We start from the raw sequence: 15,743 nt of genomic DNA on the forward strand, positions 1-15,743 counted from the left end.
AAAACATCAGCAGGGAGCTGACATTTTATGACTTCGAGCGATATTCAGCTTAATCAGGGCATGTAACATCAGTCTCTTCCAATGCTCAGATAAAATGACTCCTGTCACAAGATGGCAAAATTTGAACAATGGCTGATTTCCAGCTTTAAGTTTACATGCCTTTTGTTTGTGGATGACTCATTGTGTCTGTTGCTATCAAAAGTTCTGAGTTATTCACTTGTAAACAGTATTTATGAAAAAGTATCCACCAAACCACAGATCAGGTTGTCCTTAAATCATACCATGTGTTTTAGCCTCCAAAATACTATGTTCGCTCTCACAAAGCCGCTGGTTCACCACATCCCACGTCCACTCTGTTAAACATCAACAAACATGCACACACTCTGGACACTCACGCATGCACACAGATATACTGCGGTCACATTTTAATGAGCACTGCCTTTAGTAACACAGAAGACTGTTAATGACTACACTGTAACTTCTCAAACCACAGAGGAATAAGCAAGGAGATCAGAAAACTTCATCACAGATATGTTAGTGGACTAGTAATTTGCATAAAATTAGGGTTTATGGGGATCCCTGTCATCAATTACTTTATTCACAGGCGAGGTTTGCATGTTCCATTGCTTGTGTCATCAGTATTGTTTGCCTCAACATCTGGACAACACACCAACAAATGTGGATAACAACACCTCTCTTCTCTTCTCCTCTCTTCTCTTCTCTTCTCTTCTCTTCTCTTCTCTTCTCTCTCTTCTCTTCTCACTGATGACTAAATCAGATTTTTTTGCTTCAGTATGTCATGGTTCTCACCCAGAATCCATGACAACCTGTAATTGATTTGCTCCAGCTGTTATTACTATAAATGCAGAGCAATGCAAGTCACTGCGGTCCATGTGTTACACTTGATTTACCAACAGTGATGATGATTACTGTATATTGTCTGAGGCTTCCCCCAGCCACAGTTTCTTGTATTGACATGCACAAATGTGACTTACTTAGCGGCGACCATTAGTCTATTCTCATCTTTAACAAGTAATCTTGACACAAACAAGACTTAATTCAATTAGGCAGGATTTCATGCCCATTTCTAAGCCCCAATCAAAGTGGATTTAATCTGCTAACAGAGTAGAATTTTTCTTCAAGGAAAGTACATAGTAGAGTTAATTATGTCTTGATCCAAGTCATCATTATAACTGAAGAGCTAAGCCTCTTCTTAGAGATGGAAAATTGCAGTGATAAGAGACTTAGAGGGTTGAGAAGAAGAAATGATGGGAAAAGCACAGTTTGCAACAGGTTATGAGTGTGTGTGTTTTCATGCGCATAGCTATGTGGCCAGTACAATGTGATTTGTTTGTTTGCAATTCTGCTGATCACAAAGTTGAGTCTGGTCCATCTTTTTTCTGGCCGAAGAAACTGTTTCCCTTTGGCTTTAATTTACTCCAGATGATGGAGTACTACACGTGCTGTATTATTCTTTAAGCTACAATTCTAAAAATGTTCTGGAGGTTAAATTGGGATTCCTAGTGGACTTTGATCTTGCTGTATGTTAAATCCCCTGTGTTTGCATACACAGTTTATCCCCTCACAGACTGGATAATGGTGGGAAATGCAAAACCAATATTGCTCTCCCCTTCACTCTACACTGTGGCCTAAAGGGAGTGTGGAGGGACGGTTCAGCTGTTAAAAGTCACAGCTAGCTGGTAGGCTCTGAGGAATTTGTAGACACATACAGCATTGGCCTCAGCTCCTCACACTCATTGCTCGGTTATGACTGGGGGCCCAGTCATAACCCTCTGTGGGGAGGTGAATGGCAGGAATAGTGTGGTTTGGAAAAAATATCACCTTACATGTGACGCTCTTAACATCCTTGACATGTTTTTCCTCATGTGTGGAATTCTCTTCTATTAATTCAGCACATTTTATGTTTTTTTTCATTAGACACATATCTACAGACTAATTTCCGAGCATGTCAGCTGGCATGTTCTTTAAATTTAGTTTGAAGTGATAGAAAAGTCTAGCTTACTGTAACTGCAATGTCATTAAAGCTAATGCATCTAAACATCTGTTTGCAGGTGTGCTGGCTCTTGCAGCATGTTTTATAGAGCGGTAAACTAACAGACAGCAGCTCTCTAACAGTTTGGATGGAGAAAAATAAGCATCAAAGTGACTCTTCATACAGTACATAAAGGGAGAGAGAAAAATATTTATTGTTGTCTAAGCCCACATTTGGGTAGGTTGAGATAGATAGGAATTACAAAATGCAAGCCAAGCAGACATAGGCCAGTAATGTGTGGACGGATAGCCAGGAATAATTTTTTTTCTTTACTTTGAAGGTCGATATAGCAGAAATGGCCGGTGGGATCAGCTCTTGCTGTTACAGTTTGGTTTCTCAACTGTTCAGTCATTCATTCCACACCTGCCTGGGCTGTGAGCTATTCATCCACCATATCATCAGGTTTATGTGATTTCAGGAGAGGAGAATCTTATCATAACCTATTTGTTATTTGGTGTGCTGTCTTCTTTATTTATTGGGTTGCTCAATATGTGCTCCACTCTCACTATCAAGACTGAAACTAGTTATATGTTGGTGTTCTATGTGGGTATTTGTGTCATCACACTGATTCCCCTCGCACACTGTTCGATTTCTTTGTTCCTTTGGCAATGTTGACATTCAGGGTAATCTGAGCCGTAGTTATAGTAGGCTTTATGAAACTCTATGGAGGTAATGACTCTCTGATTACACTGCAAATTTACAAAAAAGTACCGTTTGTGTTTGTAACAGAGGGAAACAGGGTTTATATATGTGTAGATAGTGTAGTCGTAGTAGTGTAGTGTGCGTGAGTTTGTGTGTTGTGTGTATTAGAGTAATGTAGTTTCTGGAACACAGTTCTGTGACTTCACTCCTGCACAGGCTCGGACTCAAGTTTCATAGACTCTCAACAATATAGAAGAAAATGAGCCAAGTTCAATTCTCTTGACACGCTGGATCAATTTGACATTAGTCACACATGTTAACAGCTGTCTGTCTGATTCTGATGACCTTTGGCCGTTTAGGGTTATGATATGGCAGTTCAAAATATATCTGGATCAGTCAAAAAAATGTTGGGTACTTCTTTTATCTTGCCCTTTCAGTTTGGTTTTGTGAAAGTCTTACAACACTGTTAATGCACTTTTTGCTGATACACCAGGCAGCAAGACTGATAAGTCTTACCACAGTAATTAAGGTCCGTGGAATTTGGTTTCTGGAGCCGTTTAAGTTCAGTGGCTTGATGAAAGGATACCTCAACACTACTCTTTTCAACAACATATGTGACAAATTATTTCTTGAAAAACAAAATTAATTGTCCATTACAGATCCCTCGTTTGTCATTGCATTCTTTTTTTTTTAAGTATATTTTTTTGGGCTTTTTATGCCTTTATTTGATAGTATAGTGGAGAGAGACAGGAAACAGGGAGGCAGAGAGGGGGAATGACATGCAGCGTAAGGCCGTCCGATGCGGGATTCGAACCGGGGCCAACTGCAGCGAGGACTGTAGCCTCTACACATGGGGCGCCTGCTTAGACCACTACGCTACACGACGCCCCAATTGCATTCTTGTATCAGATAATAATTAAATAAACTTATTTCACAACAGTTGCCACTATTTAAAATGTTAAATACATACTTAAAATCTTAATCCTTGTTACCCTTTGAGATTTTAATCAGTTTTAATTTTTTGCGTCACACTTGCAATCCACAGGCGAAACTAAACTGGAATAGCAAATATGTCTTGTGGTTTATTTGCGAGCATCTCTAACTCCTGGAAAGCCTCTATCTGTAGGACATTGACTGTTCTCCACTAGCTTCAGATGCCATTATCAGAACCATGTGTGATTATTTTTTTGGACATGATGTTCAGTTGGTGTGTGAGTGGATCTATTTAATGCCCCACTTGTTTTGGTTGAATAAGTTCCATTAATACAGCAAACTGAGAAATGCACCAGCTGCTTCTAATAGAGGTATAACATACTGTAACAGGTTTTTCTTAATGCGTCACTTCTTAGGTGTAAAATTGTGCATAACTGAAAGCATTTTATTTAAAATATTAACGGCCCGAGGGTACCAATATAAATGCAGTAACAGCCTAGATTTATAGGAGTCCAGTGTCCCTTAACCCCTGTCAATCGATCTGGGAGCAATTGAAATGTTTCAGTTATATTCTTTGAATTTTAATGGTGGTGGTACAAAAATGTTTACTTTTGAATCAAAGGTGAGGCCTTTAGGAAATCACATTAAAATTTCACATGACATTTATAAACTTATTGCCACCCTGAATACCAACACTTCAAGGGTGTTTGTGCATGAACGTGCTGGGACTGTAAGAAACATAACCTCTATACTGACATTCATAGTCCCTGACAGTTAACACATTCTTCTTCCTCTTGTGAACGTGAATGTTTTTGTGCATGCTTGTGCATGAGCATGTGTGTTTATGTGTACATGTATGTAATGACAACCAGTGCAATACATTGAAGTGACATGTATGTCCAGTGTCTGCATGCACATACTGTTATGTGTTTGTGCATGTCTCTGAGCGGATCGATTGGAGATAATTTGAAGATAATTTCCAAAAGAAATTTCTCACAATGATTTCACTCATACATTAAAGTGATTGCTTGACTGATTGATTTATTGAATGATCTTGATGGCAGGAATTCCAGTTTTAAACATACATTAATAAATACATCACTACGTGATTACCATGTATCACATGGTTTTCATGTTTAAGACATAACTTCTTTTTCATTTTTTATTCACTGAAGGTCTTATTTTTCATTATGGACTCACAAATCATGGGTTGGTGGCTGTGGCATAGCAGTAAGTCATGTAGTGTAAGAATAGACTTTTAAGTTTATGTCTAACCGAGGCTTTCTGTCCAGACATAGTTAGAGTTTGGAATTTTGTGATATTTTTACCCAGAAATGTGATTGGGCCCTCAAAACCCAGTTGGCTTCTTGGCATTGACCTAGTCACTGCTGATTTATGAACATGTCACTGACTGTCATCTCTGTAAGTGAGCATGTAAGTCATGGTGATAGTGAAAAGACTTTTGGGTACATGGAGGATGGTCATGATGCTGGGGATTCTTCACGGGCTGCCCGATGAGTTAATGATGGATCTTAGTTTTCCAGTGCTGGGATCAGTAGGATATTCTCATTGTCATGGCTGTAGTGTGAGTGTTTCACGGACAGTGAGCACTGAGTATTTAAGTCTGCAAGACTAAAACAAAATGAAACCAGATGGTTCAATTTTTGCCTTATGAATATATATAAGAACAGAGGTTAAAAAAAACGAGTGTGAAGAACAAAAGTAATTTATTTCCACTCAGCTCCCTCTTCTCTCATGTTCCATACGGCCTTGGCAAAACTCTATTTGGCTCAGTTTGAATCTGTCACTGCATGGCTTCAGTTGTCACTGTTTTTTGCTTTTTGTTCTCCAGAATTCACCAGGCTTTTGCTAAACAGTGTGTGGGTGAATTAAGTTAGCGGCTCTCTGAGGAGAATGCTCTACTGAACTGTGCTGAACTTTATCACATTTTTAATATCCCACCTACCATTACCCCTCCTAACTCTGGCACTGAGTAGGCAGTGTAGACTGGAGGCGGCAGTCAGTGAACTAATTACGATTTGCATGTATGTGCGCTTGTGTGGCAATATGTGTATTTATCTGTCCAGATGTGTCATATCTGCTATTCTACATGCATAATTTGATTGAAATGAGCAATACTGTTGAAGTAATGGGGAACAGACCTGTGAAAAACAACCTACCTCTGCAAAATGTACAGTAGATTATAGAGAAAACACTGTATTAGGAGGTGATTCTTTTTCGCTACTGACTTGGTTCTGGTGAATATAAATACATTGTATGTCACGTATAATCAGTAACTTATATGGCTGTTTTTAATTAGTCCGCCCTTAATCAGTCATCAGTTTGTTACCACCGGTTGTTTGTCGACAACCATTTGCGCCCCAAGGTAACGTTGATCCCTTTTAGTGTCAAACTATAGGCCATTTTGTAGTTTCTCACGAATTTGCTTTAAATGGGTGGTACAGTAACACAGAAAGACGTAAACAATAATTTTTTCCTGGTATGTGTGGCTAAACTATCAATTTGCCTTCCACTTAATGTCTGCTTATAAACTTAAAAGGTGTAAGAACCTCATTGGATGTATCTAGCTGTTTCAGTATATTATATTGCATCTCCTTTAACGTAAAACCGTTCTCTGAAAAATTGAAATATTTTCGAAATTGCAATATGGCCAAGTGCAATATCAAAATTGCAGGAGCTGCAATTTTTTGATGAAGGTAAAATGTGTCACACTATACCATAAGTGAAGCATTGTGGTACAACAAATGCCCCAGCCTACAAACCATATTCTCCAGACTTAAAGTTACATGCTTGTTTGGTACAACAAATATCACATGATCATTATTTATATTTTTTTTCAGTGAAAGTGAAATGCAAAAATTATCATTCTCATTGTAATTGGGACTCATATTGCAATTGCAATATCTGTCAAAATAATTGCAATTTTTTTTTTTGCATATTGTTCAGCCCTACACTGAATCATACATTAGAGCTCTGACCTGTCAGCTCTACCTTGTAATCTCTGATCTTTCATAGTAGGATTGTCTAAAATAGACAATATTATTTGTATATGAAAATGAAGAGAAACTTTCAATGAGTAAAGGGAAACCAGTGGAGTAAACAAGTGAACTATTTGCTGAGCATGAAATAATTCAGATATGTTACAGTACGTTCTCCTATTATCATCTGATAGTTCATGTGGTATAGGTGTGCCAGTTCTTTGGTCGATAAATAATCACGTTGTTACATATTGTTAGTGATGTTGTTGAAAGAGGCCTGTTGTGTTTGTGTTTGTGCCATGTGCCTTTGGTTGATATGCAGTTGTATGTACAAGCGTGTCAGTGCATGTGTCTGACCTCATTGTGGTATGAATAAACATGCCAGAAATACACAATGTCACTTGAGAGGGTTGTAAACTCATGTGTTTATTGCTTTGTTTATCCCCCTGATTGTAGTGATCAGGTTACGATAGTAACCCTACTCAGAGGGGCCATGAACATTTTCTTAATCGCACCCGCAGCACATCGAATGCTCTCAACCAGCCTAGCATTACTTTAGTCTTGGTCACACTGGTGAAGATGTAGTTTGTTCATGTGCATGTAAACCAAAAACACACACTTTAAAAAAGACATGCAGTGAACAAGTTGCAAATCTACTGATAAAAATATCATTTTGATGTGTCCAAATGTAAAATTGCCCCGATATTTATTTCTATATATATATATATATATATATATTTCTATATATATCATGTTGATCGACAAAAGGCAGTGGTGATAGATGTAGCAAGGAACACAAGAAGCTCGGAAAATACCAAGAGCTGAAAGAGGAGCTAGAAAAGATGTGGGGAGTAAAAGCAACAGTGGTGTCAGTGGTCAGTGACCCACGAACTGGGAGAGTGGCTCTAGCAGATTCCAGGTTCAACATCTGAGGTCTCTGTTCTGATGAGCGCAATCCTAGGAACAGCAAAGATACTGCGCAGAACCCTCAGTCTCTGTATATATGTATAAATATATATATATATATATACACACACACATATATACTGTATATAATACATGTTATACGTACACACACAGAAGTGCCAAGTCAGCTTATCAGCCAAGACAGCTTCCTGTCATGTTTAGCTGCTGTAACTCCCAGTGATTCCAGAGGATAAAGCCATAGGCCTCATTGATTGAACATGAAGAAAACTTACAACATATGTTTCTGATCCAATGCTCCAGAACATTGGCTGGCTGACCCAAGACTGTGGCAACCAAAGTGTGCCCTACCTTTTCATCCCACTGTTTCCATGTGTAGTGGTCCTTTGGGCCCCAATGGCCCCAAGAAAAATAGTGTGTTCAGTTTGAGCCACTAGAGGATATCAAGGTCCTGCTGGTAGTCCTGTATGTCCTCCTTTCTATTTATTATCATTCTTTTTCATCTGCACATACATAAAAGTGCCACATTGAACACACGTGTAAGTTAATTCATCAAAGCAGAATGTCATTAATGAAAAATAGCTCTCGTTCTCAGTTGCATAAAATTAAGACCATGACTAAAATGTGTAAAAATTTTACAAGCATATAGAAGAATTTAAGGAAGCTCTGAAACTAAAAAAGTGCCACAGGGTGAATATTAAATTGAAAACATGTTTGTTAACAATTATATTGCCATAATTGTTTTATTGCTAATGGAATAACAAGAAAGATGTGCACTTCCTGACTAGCATAAATTGCAGGCTTTAATGACAGAAGTTATGTGACGGACTAAGTCTCTAGCCTCACTCATAGCACTAAACATAGAATGGATTCCAGGAATGAAAGCCAATCCTTTTTTGCAGTGCACAAGCAAACATTTTTAAAATGATGAAGCGAGTAAAAGGACTCCTCTTCCACAAGAGAATGACAGGACTCTATTTTGATGAATGCAATCTTAAGGATTTCATGACCAGGCTGAATAAAAATTTGTGGTGGTATTTTTACTTATTATTATATTTTGTTTTCATTCATTTATCCCATATTTTTTGTTTGGTTCATTGCAACATCTCCCTTTTCCTCTCTCTCAGCCATTCTCCCAGTTCCATACAATATACTAATACTAAACACTACTTAGATTGTATACTAATGTTGATAATACATTTATATGTATTTACGTATTTTGGCAGTAAGTATTCAAGAATTGTATCCATTGTTTATTAACTTCATGCATAAAAAACATCAACAGGTTGTAGGCTAACTTTAGAATATTACCAATAGTTTGAAAATGGGTCATGTTATCTTTTCATGTCACGTTTTCTTGTATTGGTTGTTTGTTGTCTCAAGAATTGCCAGTTGCACGCCTGTTCCTCTTCAGCTCACTGGCTCCTAATTGACTGCTGTAATTTTGCATCCATATATGTAGGTGGCATTTTTCCTCCATCATTTCCCAGATCATCTAAGTACCATTACTGTTACTTTACTTTTTTGTCTACTTGTTTCCAATGCACCAATTTACCTGCTGATTCCACTGGTTACTCTTTGTCTGAATACACACACCTTACCTGAGGCACATACCTGTCCTGCCTCTTTAGTTCAATTTAGATCTGTGTCCCTGCTTTCAAACAACCAGGTGAAAACCTGGATAGCATGTGGAGATGCAGGCTTTTATACACAAACAGTCCCCTGATTGTATGACAATGCATTATAACAATAAAATACATAAGCTCATCCAAAATTGTCATTGAAACAATGGGCAAGCTCACAGGCTAAATCAACAGAATCTCCAAAAAATAATGGAGGATGAAAGAGACAGACAAAAATGTATAATCCAAAGATGAACGACATACTGGTGAAGTAAGTTCTGTTTACTTAAATTATCCGTTATGAAACAGCGAATAAACCAAACAGAATTCATGTACTCAATGCTGCTCTCCACAAGTGAGCTGGCTGATTTGGATTTTGTCAGAGTAGAAGACATTCTGCGTGTGATGTGCACGTCAAGAATGATCCAGTCTTATGTTCCAAGATCCAGGGCTAAATGACTCATGTTTATCAGGCAGGTGAAATGTGTTATTTTACATTCAGGTGATTTATGACTAATGTTTTTCTTCTGGAATGAATGACCTAGATAGAACTCCCATCCTTCCCAGAAATGCTACTGCTAGTTTTCTCCTTAAAAACAAAATAAATGATTGAAGTAATCATTCCCACAATATTTGATTAATACCTATGACAAAAACAGGTCAATAATAATTAGCAAGATTAGAGCTTGTACAGTATTCTGTTCAAAGCTACTACAAAATAGAGCTGTGATGTTAATTTAGTGCTGGAGTCGTTGCAAGATTCCCAAGGTACACTCCTAATGGTCTGTATATGAGGGACCTGTAAACTAAATCATTCCTCCACAGTCAATTTAATGATCTCATGATGTCTCAGATGATGCTAAAAGGCCATCAAAATCAGACATGTGGCTCAGTGATCTCATTCAGACCCAGTAGGTCTTCCAGTTTCTCTGTCCTCTGGGCTGGCCAAGTTTTCTGTGACAGGAACAAATCTGAGTGCTTTACAAGTCTTACTATCACCCGTCCAGAAACTCCTAAATTTAAAAGGCACAGAAGTCTGGAGCAGGAAGAGATGAGTCAGCCGGTTATCCTCTGTGACCTTATTTCATATTGAACGCTAAAACAGTGTGTGTGTTCAGATTTTCAGTTGTTGGGTTGTCATAAGTCACAGTGCTTCATTGTTCAAGTTTGGAAGTGATACAAAAGACAACAATGAACAGCAAAGGCAACCTTCCACATTCCCACCTACAGATGAAAAGGACAAAACAACTCCACAATGTTATTATCAGTTTGGGAGCCATTAAAGATGATGGAAACTATATAATAATATACTACACTTGACCTGCTGCAAGCCCTATGTGTTGGATTAAAGAAAGAAAAAGGAAGGAAAAGACAAACAACCTGCACAAGTTTGATAGCAGCCTACAGTGGTCTCATCAGACCAGTTCGAATAGTCTTGGTAAAACCTGCAGGTTGGTAAAACCACATAGTGCCACTGCATAGTGTAAGAGTAAACTTTTAACTTAAAATGTACTTACTTAATAGTTGACATCTTCTCTGTGGGACTGCAATTTAAGAAATGTATATGTATATAAGTATACAGCCCTGCAAATTTTATTGGTTCTTTAACGGAACTGCTATATATGTTTTACAAATCTGCTCTAGCAAGCCTGAACTAAGCATTCTTCATTTTGTCTGAATGTGAATCATGTTAAAACCTGATGAGTAAAGAACAGGGATTAGAAAAGGATTGATTGTGTATTATGGAACTGGATTTCTCAATTTCTTCATTCCTCTTTCGTCTCCTCAGTTACAGCCTGGATGAGCTAGTCGACTCAAACAGGCCCTTGGTGGCCCAGAGGTTTTGCTACAGTTCAATTTAAATGCACTTACTCAAGCTGGATGTATCAAATTACATTACTTATGTTATTGTGCAGTATATAGAATATACAGCACTGTGCTTAAAATTTGGCCAATTATGTGAAATGTTTTATAAAAAAAAATTAAAATAACCTGATAATAGCAGAAAAATCAATAAGCTAAGGAGATGACTATGCCATCAATAGCTACAGTTGTGCTACACATGTAGGTGTGTCTGGTCCGATTAGTCTCAGCTCTCCAGTATCATGACTCTGGTTTTTCCATCTGCTCCATTGAGGCAGAGAACCAGACTGTGGAAGTCCAACTACTGAGTAGGAAGCAACATTTAAATTGAACATTTAAAGGTGACTCAGAAGTGTCAAGGGGGGAAACTATATGTTAAATGCTATGGTGTAGTCATTAATAGTGACCATTAAACACACCATAGGCCATCTGTTTCTATAAATTCATTTGGAACCAATTCCTGTTTGACTTTTTATTAGTTTATTTTTCTTAGATGTGTGTGATTCCTCACTTAGATAAATCTTAGATAGGAATATTACTGACTCTCCATCATGTGTTTATTTTCTTTATTTGCATTGTCCATCTCTGGGAAACCTATACAGTTCATATTGTAAACAACTATGAGTTCAAACAGACAACCTATTCAAATGATAAATTTGGTTACAGTAATTTGGAAGAGCTCCAGTTGATCGAATGCCTCAATAAAGATGAGCACATGAAGCATGCCGACCACAGACTATTAACATACTTTTACTGCTGACATTATGTTTCTGACACCTTTATGTTTGTCTGTGTGGTAGCACAACGACTGAGAAGTAAGCCGCATGGGGCAGGTTTACACATTTTTGACCTTTCACCTCTAGGGGTCAGCAAATCAACATGTCATGCAACCTAACGGACCTTCAGAGTTCACTGAAACAAAGTGAAACTACAGACCAGGAAGTCTTGATCAGTTGGGATGATAAGGGGGGACAGGTAGAGTCACTAATACAGTACACATAACATTAAAAAAGATGGTGGAATTTGAATAATTCATAAAAAAATACAAATTTTTATCTTTCAAACTTTTCATCCTCACTGATAAATTTCACAGTTTGAATTGTCTGTCACTTCAGCCGCATATATCATTCATTTACTGAAACTCAGATGCATTAACAAATATTTGTGTGTGTGTGTGTGTGTGTGTGTGTGTGTGTGTGTGTGTGTGTGTGTGTGTGTGTGTGTGTATAAAATACAATCCTCAAGCTAATACTAACTTGAGGATGTGTTACAAGTGAAATTAGATTGGTTTTGGCTGTAAAATTTTGAGTCTTTCATTTACTCTAAAATGTTAGATATACAGTATATATATATATATAGATTTAATAATTGTGAGAAGTAAATATTGGAAATACACAGTGAGCAGGGTAAACAGATGTCATCATATGACACTGGGTGGCCTTGTTTACAGCATGCATCTCTATGGCAGAGTGAAGAAAATGTTAAATAATGCACTATATGCACGCTGTGGGTGACAACAGTGAATGTGACCCATGCAGTTGGCACTACTTATCTCTCCTCTAACCAGTTGACCAGAACAAGCATGCAAAAACATGTCCCATCGTCACTGTTGATGATGATTTGTTGTTTACTTGCTCGTTTTTTCCTCAGTTTAGGTGTATAATTCACATCATAAACATCTTTGTTGTTTTGTTGATGATTGTACAATGTCCTTAGTAGTTGACATTTTGGAGATACTGGCTTTTGACCTGACAACCACCACATGTTGTTACAAAGATGCATTGAAGTCTTGCAGCAGTTGGTTTAGGTCATAGCACCATCTGCTGGAGAGTAAAATTCAATAACTACAGAGGGACTGACTCAATTCGCATGTATTTGAAATTGTGCTTTTTACTTCAACATGCTTTATACTAAGTTAGGAGCAATGCACAACTGTCATTTTCCTGGTAGATGACAAATGAAAAAAACAAAAACAACTGTCCTTAGCTTTACTTATATTGTTGATATGTGTTACTGTTCCGGTAAAATGTTGTAACATCATAACAACAAACGAAAATTATATTTTGGAATAATAATTTAATATTTATTGTTTATATAGCACTTTTGTAGCATGGTGCCCACCTATACTTCTGAGAATGTTTGTAAATGACGGAACATTTAAAGGAATAAAAAAACACGATTCTGATATAAGAATGAAGTAAAATATAAAGAATACATTCAGGTAAAATAATCAAAACAGCAATGTTATTAAGTCATGATGAAAATAGTATGATTAATATTCATGGTGAAGTAGCAGAATAGCAAGTTTTGATAGTCTTTCAGTGGGAAGTCTGCAAAAAATGGGTTTTGGGGCAAGATTTAAAAACATAGACTTGCTGGCCAAACAAAACTAAATGGACAAACTGGCAAGGTGCCAGTAAAAAAAATGTTTTTAACCAGATCTTTGAACTTTGTAAGAAGTAAAGTGGTGAGCCTGAGAACTACTCAGGTGTTGTTGTGGAAACCTGCTTACAGAATTTTGGACAATTGCAAGCAGATTTTTTATGCAGGTTAACATGACTTTACAGGGATCAGGCCATGATAACATACAACTATGTTGAAATCTCTCACCATTACTAAAAGACAAAATGGCTGTGCATTTTAGCCACACTAGTGGTGTGGTATGAATGGCAGTGTCCGACACTCTGCCACTTTGGTCAAGACTGAAATAAGCCTTCTGTCTTTGGTCAGCTGCTGACTCCATGAAATTTAAATTTACATGATATGTTACTGCAACTATTGGATAAATTGTCTTGTAATTTGGTAGAGATATCTTAATTGATTGAGAGAATATTAGCTTGCTAACTTTAACATCTATCTTAAAGCACTGCTTGTCCTTAAGTGCAGCCTCATAAAGTTGATGTAAACATCAGCAAGCCTTTTTATGTTCCTCAAAGTTTAAGCCATAGTCAAATATAGCACCATAAATTCTTAGAAACAGGCAGTTTATTTTACCAACACTTTAAATATGAATGAGTTGTTTTGTCAATGTGTAACCAAATGCAGATCCCTCTGCTATCCTTCTATCTGGTGATAACATAGAAGAAATTCACATGGAATGGGGTGAGAGGCCAACATTCCTTATGACAGAAGTGTTGCATAGGCGTCTCCTGATAAAGAGCTTATCCACTGCTGTTTCCTACACCCAGTCCCATGATCATGAGGCACAGTGTGGAAATAAAACCTCAAAATCCTTACAGCTGCCTCGGCTACTAGTCACGTAGGGAAGATCTGGTGAAGAAGGGTTATGAAAATTAACGTTGAACATTGAACAGCATACATGGCATTCACAGTAAATTTCCCAAACTACATGAAAGTACGAGGCTGTATGTTTGTTAATGGATAAGCAGGTAAGAAAGCTACAGGTCAAAGAAAAATGAATATGTCACACAATACCAACTGTATTTGAGCCAAAATTTTACATATTCTTCGGGGATACTCATCTTTATTGTTTTACATACTCTTACCTTTTCAAGCATTAATGAAAAAGAAAGCATTTTGGGCATTGTATGTAAAGTGATTTAACGTGATGGTGCTGAAGAACAGTTTCTTATGACATATAGTAATTGCTTTCTTATGAAAAACACTTTGCTTTAAATATTTTTGATCCCTCAATAATTTATTAAAATGTCTTGTGTTAAATGCCCGTGTAGGATGAACCGGCAATTTAAAGGATAATGCTCAAATTATCCTACATTTTCTTATTGTCCGCAAATCCCATGAAAAGACCAAAACCAAAAATATGTTTTACTCTCAATCCTTCATATTCTGCTACACTTTGGCACTCAGCCCCAAGTGCATTTGTTTCTTCTGAAGACATAAATATTTAAAAATGGGTCAGAAAAATATATATTTAAAAAAAAAAAAAAGGCTCAGCATTTTCCTAACAGTAGTGCATTTGTTGAAGACTATTTTCAGCCCTGGATTAATATACATTTGATGTGCAGCAGGATGCTGTATGTGGAATGGCCTCAAAATAAACTACAGTTCCCATATTCATTATAATGAAGGAACATTTCATCCATGGAAACTTTGTAGCTTAAAGGAGCTATTTGTAAGTTTTGCTATGGCTACATAGCCAACGTTAGCATTAAAAGCTGTTTACTTACCAGTCTTGCCAAGAACTTCAGCCATCGCTGCATTTACAATACACTAGGTTATAATACGCCCTCTGAGCACTACTTCTTTAGGGCGGACTGGACGCTACAGTAACTCCCTATCAGAAAGTGACGAGACTAGCAGGTCTGGCTGTAGCTAGCTGCCTAGCATGCTAACTCCAGTAGAAGAAAAAAATGTGATAGAAATAAAAGAAAAACAAGATTTATGCTTTCCACCACTTGAGACAGTTCTTGGTGAGCACAGAAATTAAGTTTGATGCTAAACTTAACAGCTGCTAATGCTAACATTGGCTATGTGGCAATAGCAAAACTTACAAATAGCTCCTTTAATTATTATATGTGTTTCTAGTAGTTTTTGGGCCTTTTTAGTCAGTAGGATAAATCGATCGTTTGTTTTCATTTTTTCATTGGATTTCTTTATAGTCAGAAAAAAAACTTGCTGTTTCTAAAGAAGGATATGATAGCTACAGATTATTCTCAAAACAGAATGAAATGGTTGTTTTGAAAAATGAGTTTAGTTTGGCTTGGAGGCTATAACATTTTTTCTCTC

This window comes from Seriola aureovittata, chromosome 4 (assembly GCF_021018895.1).
Source record: "Seriola aureovittata isolate HTS-2021-v1 ecotype China chromosome 4, ASM2101889v1, whole genome shotgun sequence".
NCBI classification, from domain to species: domain Eukaryota; kingdom Metazoa; phylum Chordata; class Actinopteri; order Carangiformes; family Carangidae; genus Seriola; species Seriola aureovittata.